Raw genomic sequence first — 25,647 nt, forward strand, 5'->3', positions numbered from 1 at the left:
TGTCCGTACTAGACCTCTGAGACCACAGCTTTAAGATCCTTCTGTATTGAGGACACTCTGCCAGGAGGAAGAGTTGGATGCAGTAGGATGAACTGCCACTCTGCCTGTTGCTTTGTTGTGCTGGCCTGCTGCTTGCTGCTTCTGTCCTGGGAGTGAAAGCACTGGACTTTGCTTTCTACACCCTGCTTCCAAAGCTTCTCCAGGAGCTTGAACTAAGCTTGCCTTTTGTTAGAAGTCTTAGGGATATGAAAGATTTCATCTGCCAGCATCTGGGCTCTCTTGCTGAGTGTCCTGACTCACCAAGTAGTGCCAAATCCAGTTACTGGACCCTTGGGAATGAGTTCTGGTAAAATCAAGAACAAACCAAGCACATCAACACCAGAGCGACTTCAAAACTGACGCCGCTGTCTGACTCCACACTGCTGCCTGCTTGGAAGCCAGGGACCCCTGCGTGGTTCAAGGACCTCGAACGATGCCGCAGGCCTGAAGCCACTGCATTGTCTACGTAGTCCCGCCACCACGTGAGTTCCCGAGTGCCATGTCACCAACATTCGTGACCCCCAACTCCACCGCAGCACCTGTGGCCCCGTGGTGTTCTAGTAATTCTGCGAAGTTGAAGCCTCGCATCTTGACCTGCTGGATTCATCAACCATACCAGATTGTAAGGAACCAATGCCTCACCACCGATGCCGCATCACCTCCCCTACAACCATAAGGAAACAACGCCTCACCTCCCAGGCAGCAGGAAGGAAACAACACAGCAACGGCTATAGCAATAGCTGACCTCTCTCTCGTCTTTGTTTTCTTGTTTTCCAAAGGTACTCTACCTGGGGTCTGTGAGACTCTGTGACTGGCCTGTACTCCATTGTGAATGGCGTCAGACTGTTGGGAATGACTCCGTAAAGATGTTGCTGTAGAGCCATTTTAGTGATGTCTCTGGACACGTTATTTTAGCAACTAGGCTTGCTTGTGCCCTTTACCTTAGTAATGTTTTATTATATTATATTTTATTGTTTTGGAATCAGCCACATTCATGGTGGTGTTTTATTTTCTTTATCTTGTTGTCCTTTCGCCTAGGAAAGCATTACATTTCTGAGCGCAACATTCTTTCACTCTGTGCTTTCTTCAAGAGCTGCAATGAGATAGGATTGTCGGCACAGGTGGTACACTGCTCTTCCAACATTCACAGAAACAGACATATTTTTACGAGGGGACACTTTCTCAGAAAATCAGTTGTTTTATTATATATACATTTCCCTGTCCCATTGGCGTTGGACGGAGGTTCCAGCCAGATGACCACGACTGCATGCTGTCTGACTTTGTTACAGCTGCTCGCTGAGACCACCGTTTCCCTGGCCCACTTGGGGATGATGTCTGTATAGATAACAGGCTTCTTCACTACTGTCTGTCATACTAAGGTACTGAAGGGTGGATTAGGGCTTATCCTGCTGTGCTCTAAAATGGTTTAGGTAGGAATTACACATATCCTGCATAGTGACACTATGGTGGGAAGTTTCCTGTGTTTCACTTTCCTTGTCACCATTTTGCTTCTGGTACGTTTTGTCATTCAAATTATTGCATTTTGTGTTATTTTACTTACGACACAGCTGATTCAATACATCTAACTGAACCATTTCCTACCTCTGAATGTCTTTGCATGTGTGAGACTAATGTAACTGAGAGAAAAGGAGGATGAGATCTGATCCACCACTTTTGGAAAGTGGATTTTAGGTAAGGGCAGGTAAGTACCTTAGCAATAGGCCAGTAACCCCCACTAGGTCCAGTTAGGTCTCAATAAATTAACCCCAGCTCAACCCTTGGTAGCTTGGTATCAAGCAACAAGACTTAACTTAGGAGACAAAGGGCCTGATTACGACCTTGGAAGAGATTGCTCTGTCCCAAACGTGACGGACATCTGACCACTGTATTACAAGTTCCATAGGATGTAATGGAACTTGTAATATGGTGGGCGGGATATCAGTCATGTTTGGGACAGAGTAATCCCCTTCACCAAGGTTGTAATCAGGCCCAAAGTGTGTAAAGCATTCGAATATCACAAAACTGTAATTAAATAAAACACAGGAAGCAGTTTAAAAATACAAAACCAATTCATAAAAATAGGAAATATTTGTATCTTTAATTTGACACCCCAAACAAATAAAATTGGATAAGGGGAACCAGAGATAGGAATTCTTAAAGAATAAATGTTTTTAAGCACTTAGAAACGGAAATCGCCACATGGGACATCTGGTCGCACCTCCACAGTGGCAAAGTCAAAATTTGAGGCCGACCATGATACGGGCCTGCTCAGCTACACCAAGGGGGAGGCCTCAGTGAAAAATTTACCTTAGTTGTTACTCTTTTTCTTGTAGGTTTTTCTCACCGGGCTGAAGTCACCAATCCAATCCAACCTCCCTAGAGCCCTTTTCAGATACGCGACGCAGAAGATCTCAGTGAAGAATTCTAATTTCGAACTTAGACAATGTTTCGGGATGGACTTCTTCATCCGGGCCAAAGTTGAAATTTGGATCCAACGTCCCTGGAGCCCTGCTCGGATATGCTGTGTGGGAAGTCCCGATCAACTTTTTACATTCAGACTTTGTCACTTGTTTGGAGCTTTTTCTCTCTGCCGTCTGATGATCCTCCGCAGCAAGCTGATTTTGAGTTGATGTCGCCGGATTGCTTTTCCTGGAGCCCCTAGTGAAATCCTGGAAGTCTGGGGCTCTGGAGTTTTTCAGTGGGACTAACGTGCCAGTCAGGCCGGGTTGCGGTCGATGTAAGCCGGCTTGACTCACAACGTCCTGTCAGTCCCTTTATGGAGATTATTTCTAAAAATTAAAGTTCTCCAATCTTCTCCAAACTTCTGGATCTTCTCCCAGAAGGTCTTTAAAGGTCCTTTAGGAGTCTACAGCTCACCCCAAAGTTCCAGAAGTTCTGAGTTGCTCCTTGAGGGTTAGGACTCCAACTCCCAGAATGCACCTGGCTCAGATCCTAAAATGACCACTGGCCAGTGGTCAGCTGGTCAGTTTCTTTAGGTTTTGATGCAGGGGACTCTTGTTAGCTATTTTCTACTTGTAGCCAACAGGAAGTCCCTTCCTGAACCAGTTGAAGACAGACTAAGGGGGTTATTACAACTTTGGAGGAGGTGTTAATCCGTCCCAAAAGTGACGGTAAAGTGACGGATATACCACCAGCTGTATTATGAGTCCATTATATCCTATGGAACTCATAATACGGCTGGTGGTATATCCGTCACCTTACCGTCACTTTTGGGACGGATTAACACCTCCTCCAAAGTTGTAATAACCCCCTAAGTCCTTTTTGTGGTGAAGCCCAAGTGTGCAGCTAGTGCAGTCCTTCAGAGTGCAGTGTCCAGGTGCAGGTCAGGGGTCCAGCAGGGCAGTCCTTCTTCATCTTGTCTTTGTTCCTGGTAGCAATCTGATTGTGGGTGCAGCTCTGCCATATGTATCCTTGCTCCTGGGGTGGAAAAGCAGGGGGGCAACTGTCCAATCACAGTCAGGCCACAACCCTCTTTGATGACCACTTCCTCGGACATGTGGCAAAAATCAAATCCCAGGGAGCAACATTCTTTAAAATCCAAAATGGCAGAAATTCAATTTTGGAGGTTAGGGCTGGCTGAGTCAATCAACTGGCTTGCCTAAAATTCCTCAACACACTCATGTTCTTCCCTCTCCTAATCTAATCAAGGGGGCACCTGGTTGCTTGGGTTTGTTGGAAATGGGGGAGGTCCTGAGCTGCTTCAAATGTCCGTCTCTCCTTCGAGGTCCAGTTTGTCTGCTCTCCCCCATCCTGTTTCACCATATTCTAAGACAGATCTCCTCCCCCAGGTACTTCTATTGTCCTCAGCCTAGGCCACTTCACACCTCATCAAGGCAGCCTGGCCAGGCTGCCAGAGGCTGGTCAACCAGAGAAGGGCACTACAGAGCTGAAGTTGTTTTAAAACTCTTTCCCTGATCTATTTATACTAAACTCAACAATAACTGGTTGTTGGATTTACGATAACAATCAGTTTGATACCAAACATTAAATAGTTAGATCCGTTTGGGACTTTACTAATGAAATTTAAAGTACTCCATTTTAGCACATAGAGCCCATTCACAACAATGAGAGAAAAACTAATTTAGTTATTTTCCCTCACCAGAGCTTATAAAACATCTTTTATAAGTCAACTGCTTGCAGTTGCACTACACCCAACCATGGAGGCACTTAGGGCACACCTTATGGTTTACATGTGTAAAAAATAAGGTAGTTTTAGACTTTGGAAGTACTTTTAATTGCACCATCACATTTGAAGGTAACTTTAATTTAAAAGCAGATAGCAAGGCAGGCCTGCCTTTAAAATGACACTGGGCACCTCAGAAGTGCACCTATGGTTGCATCACCTATGATGGGGTCCCTAAACCTACATGCCCTACCATATACTAGAGACCTAGAGGGAGGTTGATACTGCCAATTATAATTAGCCTAATTTGTATATTCATTGTACATAGAGCACTGTCCCTGGGACTGGTTAGCAGTACCCAGCCAGGGCACAGCCACTAACCACCTGTATCTGTCCAAAAGGTTTGGGGGTGACCAGGGCAAAAAGGAGGACTTTCCTACAACCACGATTTCCCTGAGAAGTCACAATGTCATTCGCCTGGTGTCTTGTAACATTTGTAGTTGAGGCTATCCAGCCTATAGAACAGAAATGTTTTGTTCTTGGGTCAACTTTCCAGCAGTCAATGGGAACGCTAATACATTTCATCATTACACAGCTGCTAATATACCTGCACAATACAGAGCATGGGGCATACTTAGAGATACCTTTATCTTTTCAAGACCATAATCACTGGATTGAGGGCACCTCACCCCATAATGTTACACATTAGTTTTGGTCCTCTGAGCAATGATGGTCCTACCTGGCCTTTGTTGCCCACATATACACCACATCCTAATGCAGGCACCTTGGAAATAGCTGAGGTTCTTCACTTCTACATTGAACTTACAGCGATATATAGGCTCTTAGTACAGTTTGTAATGCAAACATTAAACACTAACCCAGTAAGAGCTGCCCCAGCGCAACCAACTGCAGTCACACAAGGCATTAACCCTGCGACTGAACATTCAATCATCAGTAAGGTACCCGCTAAAAGGGAAAAGCTTCCGTTTTGGTTAGCTCAAAAAATAAATGTGCTGGAAGTAGTATTTCCACTATGGGAAGTCATGATAAAAACAGAATGCTCACTATGTGCTTGCCATTTAGGATGGTTCCCACAGTAGAAAATCTGCAGTACTTGGGGCACAGTATTTGCCATACTCTAAACTACTGCACACAGTACACCAAAACACTTGCCAATCTTCCGGAAGTGTTAAAAAGGTTCAAGATGAATAAGGAGCTGCCCCAGCTCTGTATTTGGGGATGCAATTAAAAGACTATTTTGCCACTGTATCTTCAATAATATTAAGTCATCTTAAAGGGGAAGCAGTAGCACTAGCAGTGCTCATGCAGCTCCGGGATGTTTCTGCACAGGACCAAGAACGTGAGCTGCCAAAATTTATCACTGACAACCTACTTTAGTATTAGTCAGGATTGTCTGGGAGCCAGACCTACTGAACCACAATTACAGGTTAAATCCAATAAGGATTTGTCTGAGCAAGCACCTAAGGCTCTAAAAAATGATGGGATAAACCAAAACAAATACCTAAAAAAGGGGAGAATCTCCACATTCGAAGACCCCTCAAAACTGCTACAATCTCAGAAATAGAGATAATATAATAAGTCCTGATAGATATCAATATACTGATACACACCAATCTCACTCCTTTCAGGAGAACGTGAGGTGCCAAAGATTATGACTGAGACCTACTCTAGTATTGGTCAGCATAGTCTCGGAGCCAGACCTACTAAACCACAATTACAGGGTAAATACAATAAGGATCCTACCAATCAAGCACCTGAGGGTTCTAAGAAATGCTGGGATAATCAAAATTAAATACCTAAAAAAGGGGAGAATCTCCGCTTTCAGGAGACCCCCAAAACTGCTACAATTTCAGAAATAAAGATAATATAAAAACACCTGATAGATATCAATATTTTGATACACACCAATCTTGTTCCTTTCAGGAGAGAGGTGGGCAGTTAGAACAGCGAACAGAGTATGTGAAACCGAGAAAGGAGTTACAACACTCATCAGAAGTTTCTGTTAAAAAAGAAGAGAAACTTCCCTAACAATAACCTCAATTCAAAAAGAAAAAGGGGGCAGCAATTTCTGAAATGCCACATGCCACCCAGAATGAGAGCTTTCTTGAAGAACTGGAAGTGGGCATTGACCCTGCTAGACAGCATGGCAGAGGTCACAATACTTCACCAGAATCTTCAAAAGCATCTGTAGGTGAAAGCAACTAGCAACTTTTCACAATTCGAGGCTGCAGACATGCGCCTCCCATGACCCGCTGGGGTGTATAAACTAAAAGTACAATTAGAAGGAGACATTGTGCCCACAATTGACGCTATCATTTGGGATCGCATATCTACTATTTATGATATCTTATTGGCTGAAAAAGATTGGCCACCAGAATTTGTCTGTAACTTCCCATTTAGGGAAGAGCCAATTGAACCCTATTTCTCACCCCTTACTCCAGGGGAGCTCAGGGAGGCTTGTGCCATTGATTGGGCGTTGACACAGGCACCCACGTTATACTGCAACCATGTAGGGTGGGATAAAGATTCTCCCTACTGTATAATACCAATTCGATTCCAACTACAACCCGAATATCCAATAAAGCATGAAGCTAGAGCACCTGTGAGAGAAATCCTCACACAATTGGAGTACCAGGGCATGATAGAATTCCGTATCTCCCCAATGAACAACCTGTTGTTCCCCATAGCTAAACCAGGCCATTCATATAGAATCGTCTTAGACTACAGACATTTAAATAGTCACAAACGCACATTTGCCATTCAAAATGCACACAGTACAGCACTTATTAACAATATCATGCACAAAAAATACAAAACAACCTTGGATATTTCCAACATTTTTGTCTGCCAAAATATAGCACCTGAAAGTAGGGATTTAACTAGTTTTTTCGCTTTAGAGTTCAGAAAAAAAATTGCTGACTTCCACATTGGTATAAAAACAGTCCAGGATTGTTTTCAGCTTGCGTTACTTTAATTTTACATGACATTGACCCTGAGGCATTCTCCTGTGTAGATGAACCTTCCAGATGATGATCTCATTCAACATATAAGACGGGTGAGGCACATTGTTGTGGTATTTCTCGAATCAAGCTACACATTTAATTTCAGGAACACAAAAATAGCCTTCCTTAGTGTCCTATTTTAAAGATAAGAACTATTAAAGGAAGACAAGAGCCTAGTGCCCCAATTTTCAGAAAAATGCACACAGTTGCAACTACCAAACATCATCAAAAAGATCCAGTCAATGTGGGGCTTTTTACATTTTGTCAGAACTTATATTCCAGACTACGCATAATACATTCAAACATTATTTGACTTAATACGTCCTAACTTTTCAAGCAAATATTGGACAGTTCAACACACATGCATTCTCAGAGTATTGCAACAAGCCATGCTTGCAGCTAAACACTTACAATAGTCAACAAAACACAATTGGTCATCAGAGTAATTGCTGGTGCCATTGATTTAACCTATGTAACATTCAATGAGGGTGATATCATCCCTATAGCATACAAATCACATTTGTATTCCTCAGCTAAACAGTGCATTGCTCCCACAGAACAAATTCTAACTGCTGTGCAGTTGGCCTTCGTTAAAGAGAGACCTCTGGACCAGGGAAAACACATTATTGTCGCAACTCTGGTCCTCACATAATTAGAGTATCATTCTTTCAATCATCCATCCATCATCCGCACTTTGGCTCATCCATCTATCCACCCTTTTACTGAGCCATCCATCCTCACATCCATCCATCCATCCACCCTTCATCCCATCCATTTATCCATTCACTTATACATCACTCCTTTGGCTCACTCATCCATATATTCTTCCATCTATCAATTCACACTTTCACTCATTCATCCATTCAGCCTTTCATACAGATATCTATCTAGCCTATTTTTAACTCAACCATCCATTTTTTTTACTCATCCATCTTCACATACATTCATTCTCTCATCCATCCTTTTGCTCATCCATACATATTTTCATTCCATTCAGTCATCCACTCATCCATCCTTTACATTTACATTCATTCATCCATCTATCCTTTCACTCATTCTTCCATCCATCCTTTATCTCATCATCCATTCATCCATTCTTTTAATTCTCCATGTATTAACCCTAGCACCTATCCATCTATCCATCCACCCCCTTTTTCTCGAACACCCTCTCTCCCTTTCACTCTTCCATTCTTACAGCCATCCATGCATCTATACTTTCACTATTTCATCCATCCATCCACCCATCTTTCCTTTCACTCACTCACCGTCCTGAGCTGCAGACAGAAACAGCCCATCAAGAACCCAACCCCCATGTAACTAATAAAGCAGGGCAGGGGTTGGGGTGTGTGTGAGAGTGGGGGGGGGGGAGTTTGACAATGGCACTCATGCAGAAGCTGAACTGTACCCTTACCACTTAGTCCACTAGTGCAGTTGTTGTTCCTTCCTTCCCTTGTGCCTCTACTGAGTTGAAATAAGGAGCACTCTGTGTGCTCAACGCCATCATGTTTTTTTTTAAATTGAAATCAAATGCAGTACTAAACATGTGTTACTGCAAAGAGAGCCGTCCCCTGCACCCATCCTAGAGTCTGCCCCTCTGTGATTATTGTTGGTACCCACTCCCGCCTTGTCCCCATCGGCCTGTCCTACCCACAGCCATTGAAATGAATAGGGTTTTTGGAACTCCCAGGACCACTGTGTATGCGCCCCAAAAGCAACTGGATCTGTGGCATTCTAAATCAACACCCTCTCTCCCATGATGTCACTGCTGTAGCTTGTTTCTGGAGGTCAAAGAAAACCTTGCCTATCTGGCACTTGGGCAGGAGTACATCTACAAATATTCACTTGCGCTCCCCCAGGAGATTCGCACACTGTCTCAGAGCAGACATTTCTTTTCAGCTCCTCTTTGTTTATTTTCCTTGTCTTTGCCTCTTCCCGGAGGGTGGCAGGGCAACACCCCTTGTGCCAATGAATACCAGTCACCCCTAGTAGTGAAAATGGCATTCCATCTCAGATATTTTCCTTGTGAAGGCAAATAGCATTCCCTACTAATATCCTTCTAAATAAAAAAGAAAGATAATGTGTTTTTCGTAAAAGAGAGACAACATAAAGGGGTGGCACTTGCAAACAAAAGGCAGTTTTAAGAAAAGTGGGTAACCCAGCCTCTTGGATAATAATCCTCCTTTCAGACTTTCCGCGTGACCCAAGTTTACTATGTCTCATAAATGATTCTTTGACAATCCTGTAAAATCCCATAACTTAATGGCTCAATGTGGAAATGTCAAGGCCAAGGTATGATTTGACTTCTCTTTATTGCACGTCTGAAATTCACACAATGCACTCACTGTGAAAACCTTTTTTAATGTGGCGCCAGTAATGTTCTCCTTAGCCTTGGAACAACAGGAACAATATGGTGATTAAAGTTAATCATAGTAAAACTACTTTGAGCTACACATTGCACAAAATGTTTGATTACACTTTCTTGCATTCATCTCGAATCACCCCAAGTGTCTGCAACCCTTGACATCATAGAACAAATATTTCCTTCTTGAGATTAATTTGTGAATGTTTCATTCAATGTACAGGCCACAATTTCACAATAGTGTGCCACTCCATCAGCACATCTGTTGCCAATTGTGGCATAGCTGTTGTCACTTCTGTATGCTGCACATTTAACCACAGCAATTTGGTTTGGGAGTTGTAGAGCTTCCAAATGTTTTCTGAGCTGTTCACCATTCCTAATAGGTGAACGGGAGAAAGTCATGAAATCTCACTGTGATCACAATTTCCCCAAATTGTGGACAACACCAAAGCCATACTGACTATCTGTAAATATAGTCACTCTCAACTGGTCTGCAAGGTCTGATAAGAGCAATGAATTCTGCAACTTGTGCTGAAGAAATTCCTTGAAGCCATGAAGCTTCTGTTATCTCTTTCATTGTACAAACAGCACAAGCTGCTCACAAACATCCTTCATTTATTCTGAGTCATGGCCCATCCACGAATAGGATGTAATCTGGACTTATTAATGGTTCATCCTTTGGGTATGGTCTATGCTTGGTGCATAAGTCTGATATATCAAGGCAATCATGCTCAAAGTCATCTTACTCAACTCTGCCAAGAGTGGTAACCATGTACCAGAATTCAAGATTTGAATTTGAACTCTTTTTAGCACAATGTTGCTTTCTACCAGGAACTACTGCTCATACTTTGTTAGCCTGGTATTAACAATGTTCTGAGTCTTGGTTCATGTAAGCAAAACTTCGACAGAGTGAAGAACCATCACTGTTAAAGGATGTCCCATCACTTTGTTTTCACAACTCTAAAGACTTGCACTTACTTCAGGTGCTGCTTTGAGGCAGCCAAGAAAAGCAACTGCTTCATGATCAAGGGTCACGGAAAAGTAGGTAACCAGTCTTTTGGCATTCCCATGCATTTGTACAAGCACTGAGAGATTGCATCCCTCCCTCATCCTGCAAAAAGATGAAAGCTTTTGAATAGTCTGACATTCCTCCATAGAGACTTTCTCTCAGCTCTAGGAACTCTTTCATGCATTCATTGTCCAATGGGATCATATCTTGTAAATCTTTCTGTATTATCCTGAGTAAAGGTTTCACCACCAAAGAAAAGGGTATCCACTGTCTACAGTAGCCAACCATTCCCCAAAACACAAAACATCCAGACTTCTCTGTGTGTTCCAGGTGGGTTCATTCGCAAAATAGCTTCAATTCTCTCGTGACGCTTTTCTCGTTCCCTTTTCCATGATGTGTCCCAAATTTTGGACTTCTTTTTGGCAGTGCTGCAATTTGCTTGAAGAAACTTTGGCCCTCGTTATGGCCCTGGCAGTCAGCAGTAATTTGGGGAAAGGTACTGCCAACAGGCTGGCGGAACCTTTTCCCAAATTATGACATTGGCGGTTTGGCTTAAGCCAAACCCCCAATGTACCACTCCAGCCGCCAGGGTGGTAACAGCCGCAGGGCTGGAGACTTCGGGTTCCAGCCATGCGGCTGTCACAATCCCACCCTCGGGATTATGACCCCGCCTACTGCCATGGTTTTCCTGGCAAGCGTACCGCCACAAAAAACATGGCGGTAGGCACTATCAGTGCCTTGGAATTCCTTCCCTGACACTGATAGGGGTCTCCCCCTGCCCCCTTCCCCTCCCGAGAGTCCTCCCCCACCCCCCCTTCACTCTCCTGCCCCCGTACATTTACATACCCACACGTGCTCACATACACAGTCATACACACATGCATACCAACATCCCATCCACCCATGCATGCACACATACATACCCACACATCACAACACACACCAACATACATTGTCGCACACACGCATTCACAACACACAACATACACATACACTCATATTCAGTCATTCACGCACACATTCAACATGACTCACATCTGCATGCATGCATACAAAACAGACACACACCCCACTCACGAACACAGCACCCCCCACCCACCTCTCCTGTTGGAGTACCCAACTTACCTGCTTGCAGGGGGTCCTCCGGCAGGAGACGGTATGCGCCACTGCTGCCAGCAGCAGCGTCCACCAGCAAAACACCGCCAGACCGTATCATTGCTCATAATACGGTCAGCTGTGTTTTGCTGGTGTGGCACTGCTGCTGGCAGCAGAGCCACCTCACCCGCCATCCGCCGCCATGACCGTCGACAGTATTCCGCCAGCCTTCTGGCGGAATTCCATCTACAGTCATAATGCAGGTGGGCGGCTGGTAGCCACGGCAACGGCATGTTTGGCGGCAGTTGCCGTGGCGGTAGGCAGCAGTTACCCCCAAAGTTGTAATGAGGGCCTTTATGTCTGTTTTCTGCCAAGTGAGTCAATAATGCAATGGTCTCATTTTTGCAAGATTCTTTTGTCTCCAATGCTAGAAGCAAATCATCAATATTGCACCAGAACTGGGTTACAGGGCATTGTCAATGACTCTAGATTCTTTTTACAAGATCTGATTAAAAATAGAAAGTCTCCTGGTGTAGCTTTATGGGATGCAATGCCATGCTAATACTTTGTTGTGAAACACAAAGGAAAAAAGGTAATGACTGTCGTCATATAAGGGAATTGAGAAGAAAACCTGAAAAAGATCAATTGCTGTAAATCATTCAGCAGTACATGGAATTTTATAAATTATGGTGGCTGGATTCGGTACCACGGGACAGCATGGGATTACAATATCATTCACCTTTCTCAAATCTTGCATGATTCTGAATTTGTCACTTGGCTTTGGCAAATCCCATGATCAGTGAGTTGCATGGATTCACGATTATTTCTTTTAGGATCCCTTTTTCTATCATATCTTCTATTATTGGTGTTATTCCTGCTACCACTTCAGAAGTAGACTCTAGTCTACTTCTAATACTGTGCCAACCAGGCAATCTACCTCCCCTCTCAGGCACCGTGATTGTGACATGCCTAAGTCTGATCCTTCTTCATTAAACATTGGAAATTATTGAATTGCATTCTTATTTTGCATCTGCATGATATTTTGATTCATCTTTGAACACACACTCAGAAGACTCCCAAAAAGCCACAGGCCTGATGAAACACCTCCACTTCAAGCTACACGCCAGCCCGACAGCCACCATCAGGGGAACCTTCATCAACCACCCTCAGCATACCTTTCGCCGACTCCATCATGGACTTCATCTCCGCACAAGCCTTTGCAGCCACCAACTACACCCTGCTGGGAGACCTCAACCTCCATCTCGAGAAACCACAAGACCCCAACACTGCATCCCTCCTAGACAACCTCCACAACATAGGACTTCAATAGATCATGACAGAGCCAACAGACTCGGCAGGACACACCCTCGATCCCATCTTCAATACATGAACCTCTGCCATTTTCAGCTACACCACGGAACTTTCAAGGACAGATGACCAATGCATCCACTTCATCTTCAACTCACCCACCATCATCAGACCCCAACTCCAGCCATCGCATAGAAACTGGACAAGAATAACCCACGATCAGCTCTCCGCCGCCCTCGCCGCACCCACCATTGCACGCGACGATGACCCAAACACCGCAGCATGCACCTTCCACAAGTGGATCACCGACTGCACCAACACCATAGCCCCCCTCAAAAAGAACAACGACACTCACGCAAAGAGAACCAGCTGGTTCACCCCCGAACTCCGGGAAACAAGATGCGCCTGTCACTGCCTTGAGAAAACCTGGAGAAACACTAAATCCCCAGATCCCCATGTGAAACACCAGAAAGAAGGCTATCCAAGACAGGATCTCCTCACAAGCACACAACAGCAAGGAACTCTTCAACATCATCAAGGAGTTTGCCCAACCAAACAGCGAGACAACGGACATCCCACCCTCACAGGACCTATGCAACAGACTCAACACCTGCTTCCACCACAAAATCAAGACCATCTATGTCAGTTTCAATAAGGACAACCCACGCACAGAACCCCCGTCCAACCACCGACACCAACAAATCCACAATCTCCACCTTAACACCCCTCCCCACCAAAGATACACTGAAAACCATGAAGTCCATGAAGTCCATAGACTCCGGGGGCCCCTGGGACCCATGCCCCCATCACACCTTCAACAGAGCTGCAGACACCATCACCCCCAAACTCAGCCGCAACATCAACTGCTTCCTCTCCGGCAGAACGCAATGAATGAGACTCGCCCTCTTCCTCGCAGAACCTACACCCACCGCCTGCCGAGAGCCCCAAGGATCCTCCCTAAGGGGGTCATTACAACATTGGCGGTAAAAGGCGCTTAACGCCGTGCAGAAGACCGCCAATACACCGCCGCGGCTGCGGAATTCCGCCACAGCTATTATGACCCACAGCACGGAATCCGCCGAAATTCAGTCACCCACACAAGTCTGCCACACTAAAGGTCAGTGATAAACTGGCGAAAACAAATCCTTCACCGTCACGCCAACAGAAACACGCCCATGCTATCACGACCCCATGAATCGACGCAGCGGTCTTTCAACTGCGGTATTCCATTGACGGAACACACCGCCGCGCTCAAAATACACACACATCTCCAAAACACCACCACAGTGGACAATTCAAAACAGACCTGAGACACATACAAACAACACTCCCACACACCCAACACAATATAAAACACACACCCACATCACCCTCAAACCCCTATGACCAAAAACTGAAGACGAAGGCGACAGACAGAGACTACAGCAACAGACAACCCCACCACACAGAGGTACACACCATCACCCATACAACATCCACGCTCAAAACACCTCACACCACCACACATCACCACACTCATCAACACATACACCACCCCACACATCACCTACACCACCCCATGTCACGCCAAAGACACCCCAGGTTTTCCGAGGAGGAGCTCAGGGTCATGGTGGAGGAAATCCTACGGGTAGAGCCACAGCTATTTGGAGCACAGGTGCAGCACACCTCCATAGCCAGGAAGATGGAGCTATGGCGAAGAATCATCGACAGGGTCATTGCTGTGGGACAGCATCCAAGAAATCGGGAGGACATCAGGAAGAGGTGGAACGACCTACGGGGGAAGGTGCGTTCAGTGGTCTCCAGGCACAACACCGCGATTCAGCGGACTGGCGGCGGACCCCCACCTCCTCCCCCACAACTAACAACATGGGAGGAGCAGGTCTTGACCATCATGCATCCAGAGGGCCTCGGAGGAGTCGGTGGAGGAATTTTGCAGAGTAAAGTAGCATAGGAGACGCTGAGACACGTGTTAGTGGATTACCTTAGCATTAATGATGATGGAGGAGTTAGCATAGAGACAGTATGAGTGGCCCTGAAAGCGGTGGTTCGGGGGAGGTGATATCCCTGGCGGCTAAAGACAATAAAGCACTTAAGGAACTGAGAGCAGCACTTGAGCAAAATCTGGTGGCTCTGGAATGTTCACATAAATGCACATGTGCACCTAGAGTATGGCGGGAGCTGGAAAGAGAGCGACAGCAGCTGAAATGGATAGACTGGGACAGGGCCGAATACGCGATAGCAAGGATCAAACACAAGTACTACATCGGAAGTAACAGGTGTGGGAAGCTTCTAGCACACTGGCTTAGGGCGCAGCGCTCTGCAGCGGCTATAAAAATGATACGCTCCCCCTCTGGGGGGGAAGTGCACACTGACGACCAAATGGCAGAGGTGTTTGCTGAGTATTATAAAGGGTTATATTCAGCGGATGAGAGGTGTGTGGACCCACAACGTCCTTGTTGGATCAGCCCATAAGAATAGATGAGGTTATCTCTGCAATAGCACGTCTAAAGAACGGGAAGCCGCCTGGGCCCGATAGCTTTACGGCACTCTTTTATAAAACGCTCTGTCCAGAGTTGGCTCCGGTCTAGGCAAGGATCTTCAACTCCTTTCGGGTATCCGGGGCTCTCACTCCTAGCATGCTGGAGGCTACCATTACTGTTATTCATAAAGCCAGGAAAGATCCGGAAGATTGTGCCTCATACAGGCCTATTTCGCTTTTGAATATTGATGCCAAGTTGTTTACGGGTATCCTAGCTCACCGCCTCAATCCCTATATGCCAGGCCTTATTGACCTGGACCAGGCGGGCTTTATACCCCACCGGCAGTGTGGAGATAACTCAAAGCGCCTTCTGCATTTAATAGACAAAACTGGCAGATCGCGCAGAGAGGTACTCCTCCTTTCTATCGATGCGGAGAATGCGTTTGATAGAGTTCATTGGCCCTATCTCTTCCAAGTGTTAGAGCGCTTTGGGTGGGGCCCAGGGTTCAGGACCTGGATCCAGTGCATCTATTGTGCGCCCAAGGCTGCGGTACGAGTCAACGGAACCCTGTTCTTGCCATTCTCGGTTGGACGTGGAACACGGCAGGGATGTCCGCTCTCTCCGCTGCTATTTGTGCTGTATATGGAACCCTTTGCGCAGCGCCTCCGTGATAATCCCCTTGTCGATGGCATCAAATTTGGGGGCGAACATCACCTTATTAGTCTCTATGCGGATGATGTGATCCTCACCCTCTCTGAGCCCATGGTATCACTTCCGGCTTTGATGGTAGCTATGGAGGAGTTTGGGCAGGTCCAGATTCCGTGTGAATATGCAGAAGTCACACGGATGCAGAATATCGGCCTGTCCATCTCTCCTGATCATGTAGAAGCCCAGAGGGCCCGCTATCCCTTTGTATGGTCGACATCGCAGGTACCCTACTTGGATATCGAACTGGCGACCTCGGCGGTAAAGACGGTGAGCGTGAACTATGCGACTTTAACCCGAGAGATCCTGCGAGACCTTGGGAGCTGGGGGAAGCATAACCTCTCTTGGCTGGGCAGGGTTGCGGCGGTGAAAATGACAGTGCTTCCGCGCATACTCCATATCTTTCAGGTACTTCCTCTGACTCCTCCGCCTCTCACGATAGCGACCCTACAAGCTGCGATTTTGAAGTTTATTTGGGATGGTTGGCTGGCGCGGATACCGCGGAACGTTCTATACCGCCCTAGGGGGAGGGCGGTTTGGCTGTCCCCTGTCTGTTGCAGTATTTTCAGGCAGTCCAGCTGCGCTTTCTTTTAGAGTGGAGCAGGTCGCTTTCTGAGAAACACTGGTGCTTTATGGACCAGGCGGTGGCGGGGTCTCATATTTGGAAGGAGCCCTGGCTCCGACGAGGGCACAGGGCAGATGGATTGTATTCCTCCCTGATCACGGGAGTGACGATGCATGTGTGGGACGCTGTGGCGAGTCGGCAGGGGCTCACAATGTTTCCATCCCCTATGTCACCAATCGGTGAGAACCCTGACTTCCCACCAGGCCTACAGGTAGAGAGCTTCCGCCGATGGTATGATGGGGGCTGTAAAAGGGTGGGGAGTCTCTTTGACGAGAGTGGAGCGATCCCTTTTGAGCAGATGCAGGAGATGTATCAGCTAACTGATTGTATTATCAAGTACGACATTGGGCCCTTATGCCAGCCAATAGGGCTTCGATAGACAGACCACTAACCCCGTTTGAGAGGTGGATTTTCACAAAGAAGGATGACAAACGAGTGATATCGGAGCTTTACCGGTTCCTGCAGGGTAGGGGGTGACCGCCTAGGAAGAAGGGTCAATGGAGGTGGGAGAAAGAGCTGGAGAGAGTTCATGGAGGAGGAATGGGATAATATCTATTACAGAACTCATCATATGGCCCATAGTGCTGCCGGGACAGAGACGGCCTACAAGATAACTTCCCACTGGTACTTCACTCCAGCAAGAATAAATGCATGGGACCCGGCTAAGTCTGGCCTTTGCTGGAGGGGTTGCGGTAACACGGGCACGCTAGTACATCTTCTTTGGCATTGCCCCAAACTACAGCGATATTGGACGAGTATATTAGATGACCTTGATAAGGTGTTTCAAACAGAGATCCCTAGATTCCCCTCACATGTCTTGCTGGGCTTACCCAACCCTATCACGTTTCCTCTTCGCTCGTTAAGGGGACGGCAGATGGCTCTGGCTCTTAATGCTGCCCTTCAGACAATCCTTGCTCTATGGGGCACGGATAAGTTGCCAACGTATGGGTCTTGGATCCAGAAATTATGGTTTATTTTGGCAATGGAAAAGCTGACTTTGGCATCCAAGCAGAGGGTAAGCGACATCAGTGTGTTATGGAGACCTTTCCTTCAGATCCTGTCTACAGACTTTACTGAGCTGACGTGCCCAGCATATCTAAGAGTACTGGGGTTGACCCGAGAGGTTTAGTGGGATGATGGGGATTGGGGCTGTGAGAGTGGCGGAGACGACCTTACATCTGGAGTGGTGAGGTGTTCAGGTGAGAGGGAGGTGGAGCATACAGGCGCAAAAGCACGATTGTTCTTGATCCCTTTTTTTTCTTTTTTCATGTTCGTTTGAGTGTGATCACTGTGAGATCCGGCTTTGAATGTCCTCCGTCCCTAAGGCTGATATGTGCCTTACGAGAATGGGAAGATGTTCCCCTAATTCGAAGACTGGGTAGGCTGTGGGACGAGACGCGCATGCACAGGGCTATGGGGCGTGTCATTATTGAAATGAAGGGGGATCATTGCAGTGCTCTGTATTGCTCTTCATGTTTAAATGCCAATAAACAGATTTGATCCATAAAAGTAGAGGAGTCACCTAGGGCACTTTTCAAGATTGACATGGAGTCATCTTCTTCAGTGTTGCAATATCAAAACCTGTACTAAGATTAGTCGGAGCACCTCTATCTCTACTTTGAAACAACATCATTCCTCTTCGAACACCTTGCCTTCCTGCTTGAAAAACACCCATCTACGTTCCATTTAAGCAATTCACATTCTGTACTGCACCACCATTTCCTACAAACAACTGATATTGCCAAAATAAACTTTTCTTTAAGCCTATGCTGTTTCATCTCATGCTCATCATTGCAATATTGTGCATATTTCGAAATCTCATCTAAAGACTTTGGGGCATATTTATACTCCGTTTGCACCGGAATTGCGATTTTTTTTTTACGCAAAACTAACTCCATATTTATACTTTGGCGTTAGACGCGTCTAGCGCCAAAGTCCATGGAGTTAGCGTCATTTTTTTGCGTGGACACCTACTTTGCGTTAATGAGATGCAAGGTAGGCGTAGTGCGTCAGATTTATACTCCCGGGCAAAAATCACGCCCGGGAGTGGGCGGGTAAAAAAAAATGACGTACAGCCGCTTTTGCGCCGTTTTTTAGCGCCTGCAAAAGGCAGGCGTTAAGGGACCTGTGGGCTCTGAAGGAGCCCAGAGGTGCCCTCCCATGCCCCCAGGGACCCCCCCTGTCACCCTTGCCCACCCCAGGAGGACACCCACATACCACATGTGCAATTACCACCACCACCATCACCTCCTCATGCAGCACACCCACCTCACTTGCAGAGACCATCTCAAAATACATCCACGTGTCCTGTTTGTCCTCTCCACCCTGTCTGCCCCCTCCAAAGACACATAAATGCTCCCTCACAGACACCCAACAGCCATCCAAATCACACAGGCACACTGTCCGTGCACCTGCACCCAAGTCCAGCACACCTCTTCATCCAACAATCACTCTCTCTACCTCCACTCCCATTCCTCCTCCCACACCCGCCCCATTGGTCTTAAGAAGCTTTTCCTTTGCAGCCTTGACCTCTTCCCTCCCCCACCCTGCAGTCCTGCCCGTAAGAGAAAAGTCCCACCTCCCCTGCTCAGTACCTCCAACTCCAAGTCGACTCATGTACCTACCCCTAAGAGTACACCTGCTACTAAGGTGCAAAAGAGTGGCACTCCAGCCCCCGTCCCAAGGCCACTCCTCTGCCCCCAACACAGAAGGGCAATGACCCACCCCCTCCCAAACCCAAGCCCAAGGACCCCCCTCCCAAGAAAAACACTTTTGGTGGCGGTGCTAACACCCCGGAAATCCTGGAGGTCTTCTAGGTCATAATATGGTGGGTGGATCCTTGTCTTCCTCCTGCCTGTAGGTGGCTACCGCCGTGGTCGCACCGCACTGGCGCTTGGGGTGGTACATTGGCTGTCTATGGGAGGGATCACCGCCATGGTCATAATTTGATCATCATTATCGACAGCCTGGCGACTGTACTACCGCCATCGCTGGTGTGGCAGTCACCTGACCGCCAACGTCACATTGAGGGCCTTTGTCTGCCAACAAATCACATTCTGCTGTATGCTGACTAATTTCAGGTCTCATGCCAAGCACAAACTGTGAAATGAAAAATCCCATATCTTCTGGATCAAGATGCTTATGTCCCATAGGCTGCTGAAATGCTTTTATCAATTTCTCATAATATTAATTAACTGACTGTTTAACAAACTGCTGAACCCATTCAATTTTCAAATAATCCAAATCTTTAGGTGGAACTCTACCCTTCAAAAATGTTATCACCTCATTACACTTAGGCCCTCCATTACAACCCTAGCGGTTGGCCATAAAGCGGTGGTAACACCGCCAACAGGCCGGCTGTAAAAAAAATGGAATAATGAACACGGCGGAAACCGCCAACACATACAGCCACTTTAACAGACCGACTGCCACGGCGGTAGCACCAAACACCGCGACAGTAACTGCCAACAGCAAGACGGAAGACAATGTACCGCCCACAGCATTACAAAAGGCCTATCTGCCACCTTTTCCGGGGGGGTACCAATGCCATCAAAAGCACGGCGGAAACAGTACACCAAAGGGAAACGACTTCCACGACGCAATGGAGCCTGAGCTGCACTTTCTTCAAATGCTGGTGTACCTTCTCAGACATCAGGAACACGAACGCCGACGAAGATGACCACGTGAGTACTGCACCTAGCACACAAGGGAGGAGAGGAGGAAAAAGAGAGTGACACACATACGCAACACCCCACCCCCAACACATACACAAAACCAGATGCAATAACATTACATATACACCCTGTAACCCTCAGAAATCATGCAAGGACAAAAGGAATGGATTAAAATGAGTGTAATAGTACAGTTTTAGATAAATACGTCCTTAAACAATAAACAGTATGTACAATTTATACAATGCCGACTCCAAAATGTCCGTGGCCCACAGGGCCAGAACACATAGGCCAAGGTCACACTTGACTCCTGCCTCAATACGAAGAGAACACTGCAGGGGCATCAGGTCGAAAATACACAGGCATCTCAGGGGGATGGGAAATGGGGGTGCACCTTAGCGGGAAGATGGTACATTGCCACTAGTCTGGCGGGGGCTCCATGCCCACTGCTTGGTCCTGGGGAGTGCAAAGCCACAGTCTCGCTAGTGGTTGGGTTGCCCACTGCTTAGTCCTGGGGAGTGCAAAGCCACAGTCTCTCAAGTGGGTGGTTTGCCCACTGCTTGGTACTGGGGAGTCCAAAGCCACAATCTCTCAAGTGGGTGGTCTTACACAGTGGCCGTGGACTGGGTGGCTGGGTTCTGGCCACCATGGCCCGAAATGAAGGACGGGGGAGGGGTAGGGAATAGGACAATGGTGGCAAGGAAAAGCTTCTTAGGGACACTGGGGCAGGAAGATGGTAAAGGTTTGGGAGTGGAGGAAGAGGGAGTGGTTGTAGGAGGTGGCAGTCTGCTGTGTTTGGGTGCAGGTGCATGGGCTGGATGCAGTTGTGAGGTGGATGGCTGTTGGCTGTCTGTGTCCTTGCGTTTGTGTACTTTGGGAGGAGGGGGCACAAACACAGTGGGAGAGGACACAGGAGACATGTGCATGGATGTGGGGGTGGTGACTGCTAGTGAGGGGCATATAGTGATAGGCGTGCTGGTGATGGAGGTAGTGGATGAGGATGTGGTGCATGCAGGTGTGAGTGGAGATGCCAAAACGAACAGATGAGGGCTATTCATCAAACTACAAAGAAACAAAAGGGTACACAGTTCCAGACAGAAAATAATATATAAATACAATGAATAAGAGATAGGTCATGTGAGTCTGTTTTCTTTTGAACAAGAGTCCTCACTCACCCAATGGTGACATGCTTCATCATCGGGCTTTTGCTCCTCATCAGGCCGACACTGCAATGCCTGACGGGCCCCTCACGGGGGTCTTTGCCAGAGATCTTTTTAGATATAGAGGTGCCGGTCGTTGAGTGCTGGAATGTGGGATTGGTAAAGCAAGGTATGAGTGTGTGAGGTTAAAAATGGCTAGGGGTCTGCAAAGCTTATATTTAATCAAAATCAGACCCCTGTCATGATTAAAAACCATAATGTGGGGAAATGATTAGTATTAATGTCTAATCCACCCTCAAAAGAAAAAAAATAAAGTTGAGTATACACTCCCTAGATTCAGAGAATGTTTAAGAATGACAGTACAGAAATCCCTATACTGCTGTTAATGAGGTCAACGTGTTTCTCGCATTTAAAGTCATATAAGATCAGTGCGATTCGTCAGGACCGAAACCTACCTAATCCCTATGTGGTATTAAATTAATAATCAGGTTGTTTCACAGGAACCCAGAAAAGAAAAAGAATTACATAAACTCATGTCGAAATGGACTAATGTGTACTGTGAACCCACACAGGTGACCTGTCCCTTGTGCGAAGTGTACAACACTGTGAAACAAACATCAACAATACACATAGGGGGTCACTACAACATTGGTGGTAAAAGCCGCTTACCGCCGTGCAGAAGACCGCCAACACACCGCCGCGGCCACGGAATTCCACCATGGTCATTATGAACCACAGCTCGGAATCTGCCAAAATCCAGTCACCCACACAAGTCCGCCACACCAAAAGTAAGTGATAAACTGGCGATAACAAAACCTCCACCATCACGCCAACAGCAATACACCCACACTATTACGACCCATGAATCCACATGGCGGTCTTTCAATCGCGGTATTCCATTGGCGGTACACACCGCCGCGCTCAAAATACACACACATTTACAAAACACAACCACATTGGACAATTCCAAATACACACACCTGATACACATACACACACCACTTCCACACACCCAATACAATATAAAACACACACCCACATCACCCACAAACCCTTACGACCACAATTGCGACAGAAGGCCAGAGAGAGCCACCACCTGAAAGAACAATAGCATCCACAGGGACCCTACACCATCACTCACACAACATCCACGCACCTCACACAACCCACCTCTAAATATCCCCCCACACATCACAACACACACCACCCCACACATCACCCACACCACCCCATGGCCCCGCAAAGACACCACAGGTTCTCTGAGGAGGAGCTCAGGGCCATGGTGGAGGAAATCATCCGGGTAGAGCCACAGCTGTTCGGATCACAGGTGCAGCACATCACCAAAGCTAGGAAGATGGAGCTATGCAGCAGAATCGTGGACAGGTTCAATGCAGTGGGACAGCACCCAAGAACTAGGGATGACATCAGGAAAAGGTGGAAAGACCTACAGGGGAAGGTGCGTTCCGTGGTCTCAAGACACCACATCGCGGTACCGGAGGACTGGCAGCGGACCCCGACCTCCCCCGCCAGAACTAACAACATGGGAGGAGCAGGTCTTGGCTATACTGCATCCTGAGGGCCTCGCAGGAGTAGCTGGAGGAATGGACTCTGGTAAGTCAAATCTTTCATTACTTCATCCCCCACCCACCTGCATGCTACCACATACCCCCACACTCGCCCTCACCCCCATCACTCCAACTCCTCACAAATGTCCCAATATCACAAACCACACATCCCAAGCCCTGCATGTAACACCAAAGCATGGACACCCATCACCAAAGCATGGCCACTGCACATACCCATACACCCCCCTAAACCATTATCAAACAAGGTCCTATGCAGGAATGCAAGAACTGGGGTACAGGGCCACCCACCAATTGCACACCATGGCACACACCGATGCAATAATTATGCCTTTACACCCCTACAGGACCCCTACCCAATGTCACCAGACAGGAGAGTCCAGACATGTCCACTCCACCCACAGAAGAGGCCCACAGTGATGACAGCAGCTCTGTCCAACTGGATCTACGTGACCAGCCGTGCCCATCTGGGACCTCGGTACAGTCGGTTCCCCTCACACTGGCACAGGCCACCACAGAGCCTCCCCCTCTAGAAACACCAGCACTGCGCCCACCCAGCTGGCCCATACCTCTGTCCCCAGTACACGTCAATCAGCAGTGTGTCCACCACTACAGGGAACCCAGGCTAACCCACCACCCCAGCAACACCAGGGACCTGGGGGCAGTGAGCACACTGTTCAGGGGACAGAGGCCCAGGGAAACAGGGGAACTGGGAGGGCTGCTGTGCGACAGGGGGAGGACAGGCCACGGGAACCCACTCTCCACGAGGCCCTCTCCAACATCATGGGAGCCTACCACCATTCCCAGGAGACGATGGCAAAGGTACTGGACAAGTTTCAGGAGACCCAGCGGCTGCAGGAGAAACAGTATTTTGGTTCAGGGAGGAACTCAAATCCATCAATTCCACCCTGGGCACCATTGTAAGGGTACTGAAGGAACTCGTCAACACCAGGAGGGACACTGTGGCACAACAAGACACTAGCCTGGACGATGAACTGCCCACCACCTCCGCCGGCGCTAGTGGACAGGAGGCACCGCCACAGGACCACCACACAAGCACCCCACCCCCTGCAGATGGAGAACCACCCCGCAAGTGGTCCCGGAGATCCAGGGCAAAGACAGAGAACAATGCCAAGACCCCCGCCAAGAAATTAGACCACCCTGATTGTCATCCTTCTGTCCTACTTTGTCACCCTGTCCATCCTTAAACTGCCCCAGCTCCACTTCCTATGCCCCTTTGGACAATGCATCTGTGAGACTAATAGACTGGACTCTGCCATGGACATTTCTCCACCATCACCCCTGACCATTTTCCAACCCCCTCCACTATTTAGCACTGAATAAACACCCTTAAATCACAAAGCTATCTGGAGTCAATCTGTACTTTAGAAAATGTTTATTTGCAATAACTGTGGAAAAACGCTATATCCATTGTATTGTTAACATACCTATGTCACACAGCTCTAGTCCATGAGGAAACAAAGCAGATTTCACACAGTGGGACCCACATCTGTGAAATCGAAAGGGAAAGTGACAACTCAGGGTCCATACACTGTGGGAAAATGACAGACAGATGAAAGGTAGAAGGATCAAACAGATGAAGCAGGCAGTGTTGTCTTCTTACCTGTGTCTCACTGAAAGTATTGTTGGATCACCGTGTTCTTGTTGTCTATGTCCTCTTCTTCTGCTTCCTCGTCTTCACTGTCCACAGGCTCCACAGCTGCCACAGCACCTCCATCTGGACCATCCTCCTGCAGAAAAGGCACCTGTCGTCGCAAAGCCAAGTTGTGAAGCATACAGCAGGCCACGATGATCTGGCACACCTTCTTTGGTGAGTACAATAGGGAACCACCTGTCATATGAAGGCACCTGAACCTGGCCTTCAGGAGGCCGAAGGTCCTCTCTATAATCCTCCTAGTTCAACCATGTGCCTCATAGTAGCGTTCCTCTGCCCTTGTCCTTGGATTCCTCACTGTGGTCAGTAGCCCTGACAGGTTGGGGTAACCAGAGTCACCTGCAAATATCGAGGGACAACTGTTAGACACACACTAACTCTTAGGGACATCCCCAGACACCTAGTCACACTGTATTGGGTCCATGTCCTCACCTAATAGCCACACACAGTGCCTCTGGAGTTGCCCCATCACATAAGGGATGCTGCTATTCCTCAGAATGTAAGCGTCATGCACTGAGCCAGGAAATTTGGCATTCACATGGGAGATGTACTGGTCTGCCAAACACACCATCTGCACATTCATCGAATGGTAACTCTTACAGTTTCTGTACACCTGTTCACTCCTGCGTGGGGGGACCAAGGCCACATGTGTCCCATCAATGGCACCTAGGATGTTGGGGATATGTCCCAGGGCATGGAAGTCACCTTTCACTGTAGGCAAATCCTCCACCTGAGGGAAAACTATGTAGCTCCCCATGTGTTTCAGCAGGG

The sequence above is a fragment of the Pleurodeles waltl genome, chromosome 3_1 (genome assembly GCF_031143425.1).
Source record: "Pleurodeles waltl isolate 20211129_DDA chromosome 3_1, aPleWal1.hap1.20221129, whole genome shotgun sequence".
Taxonomy (NCBI): domain Eukaryota; kingdom Metazoa; phylum Chordata; class Amphibia; order Caudata; family Salamandridae; genus Pleurodeles; species Pleurodeles waltl.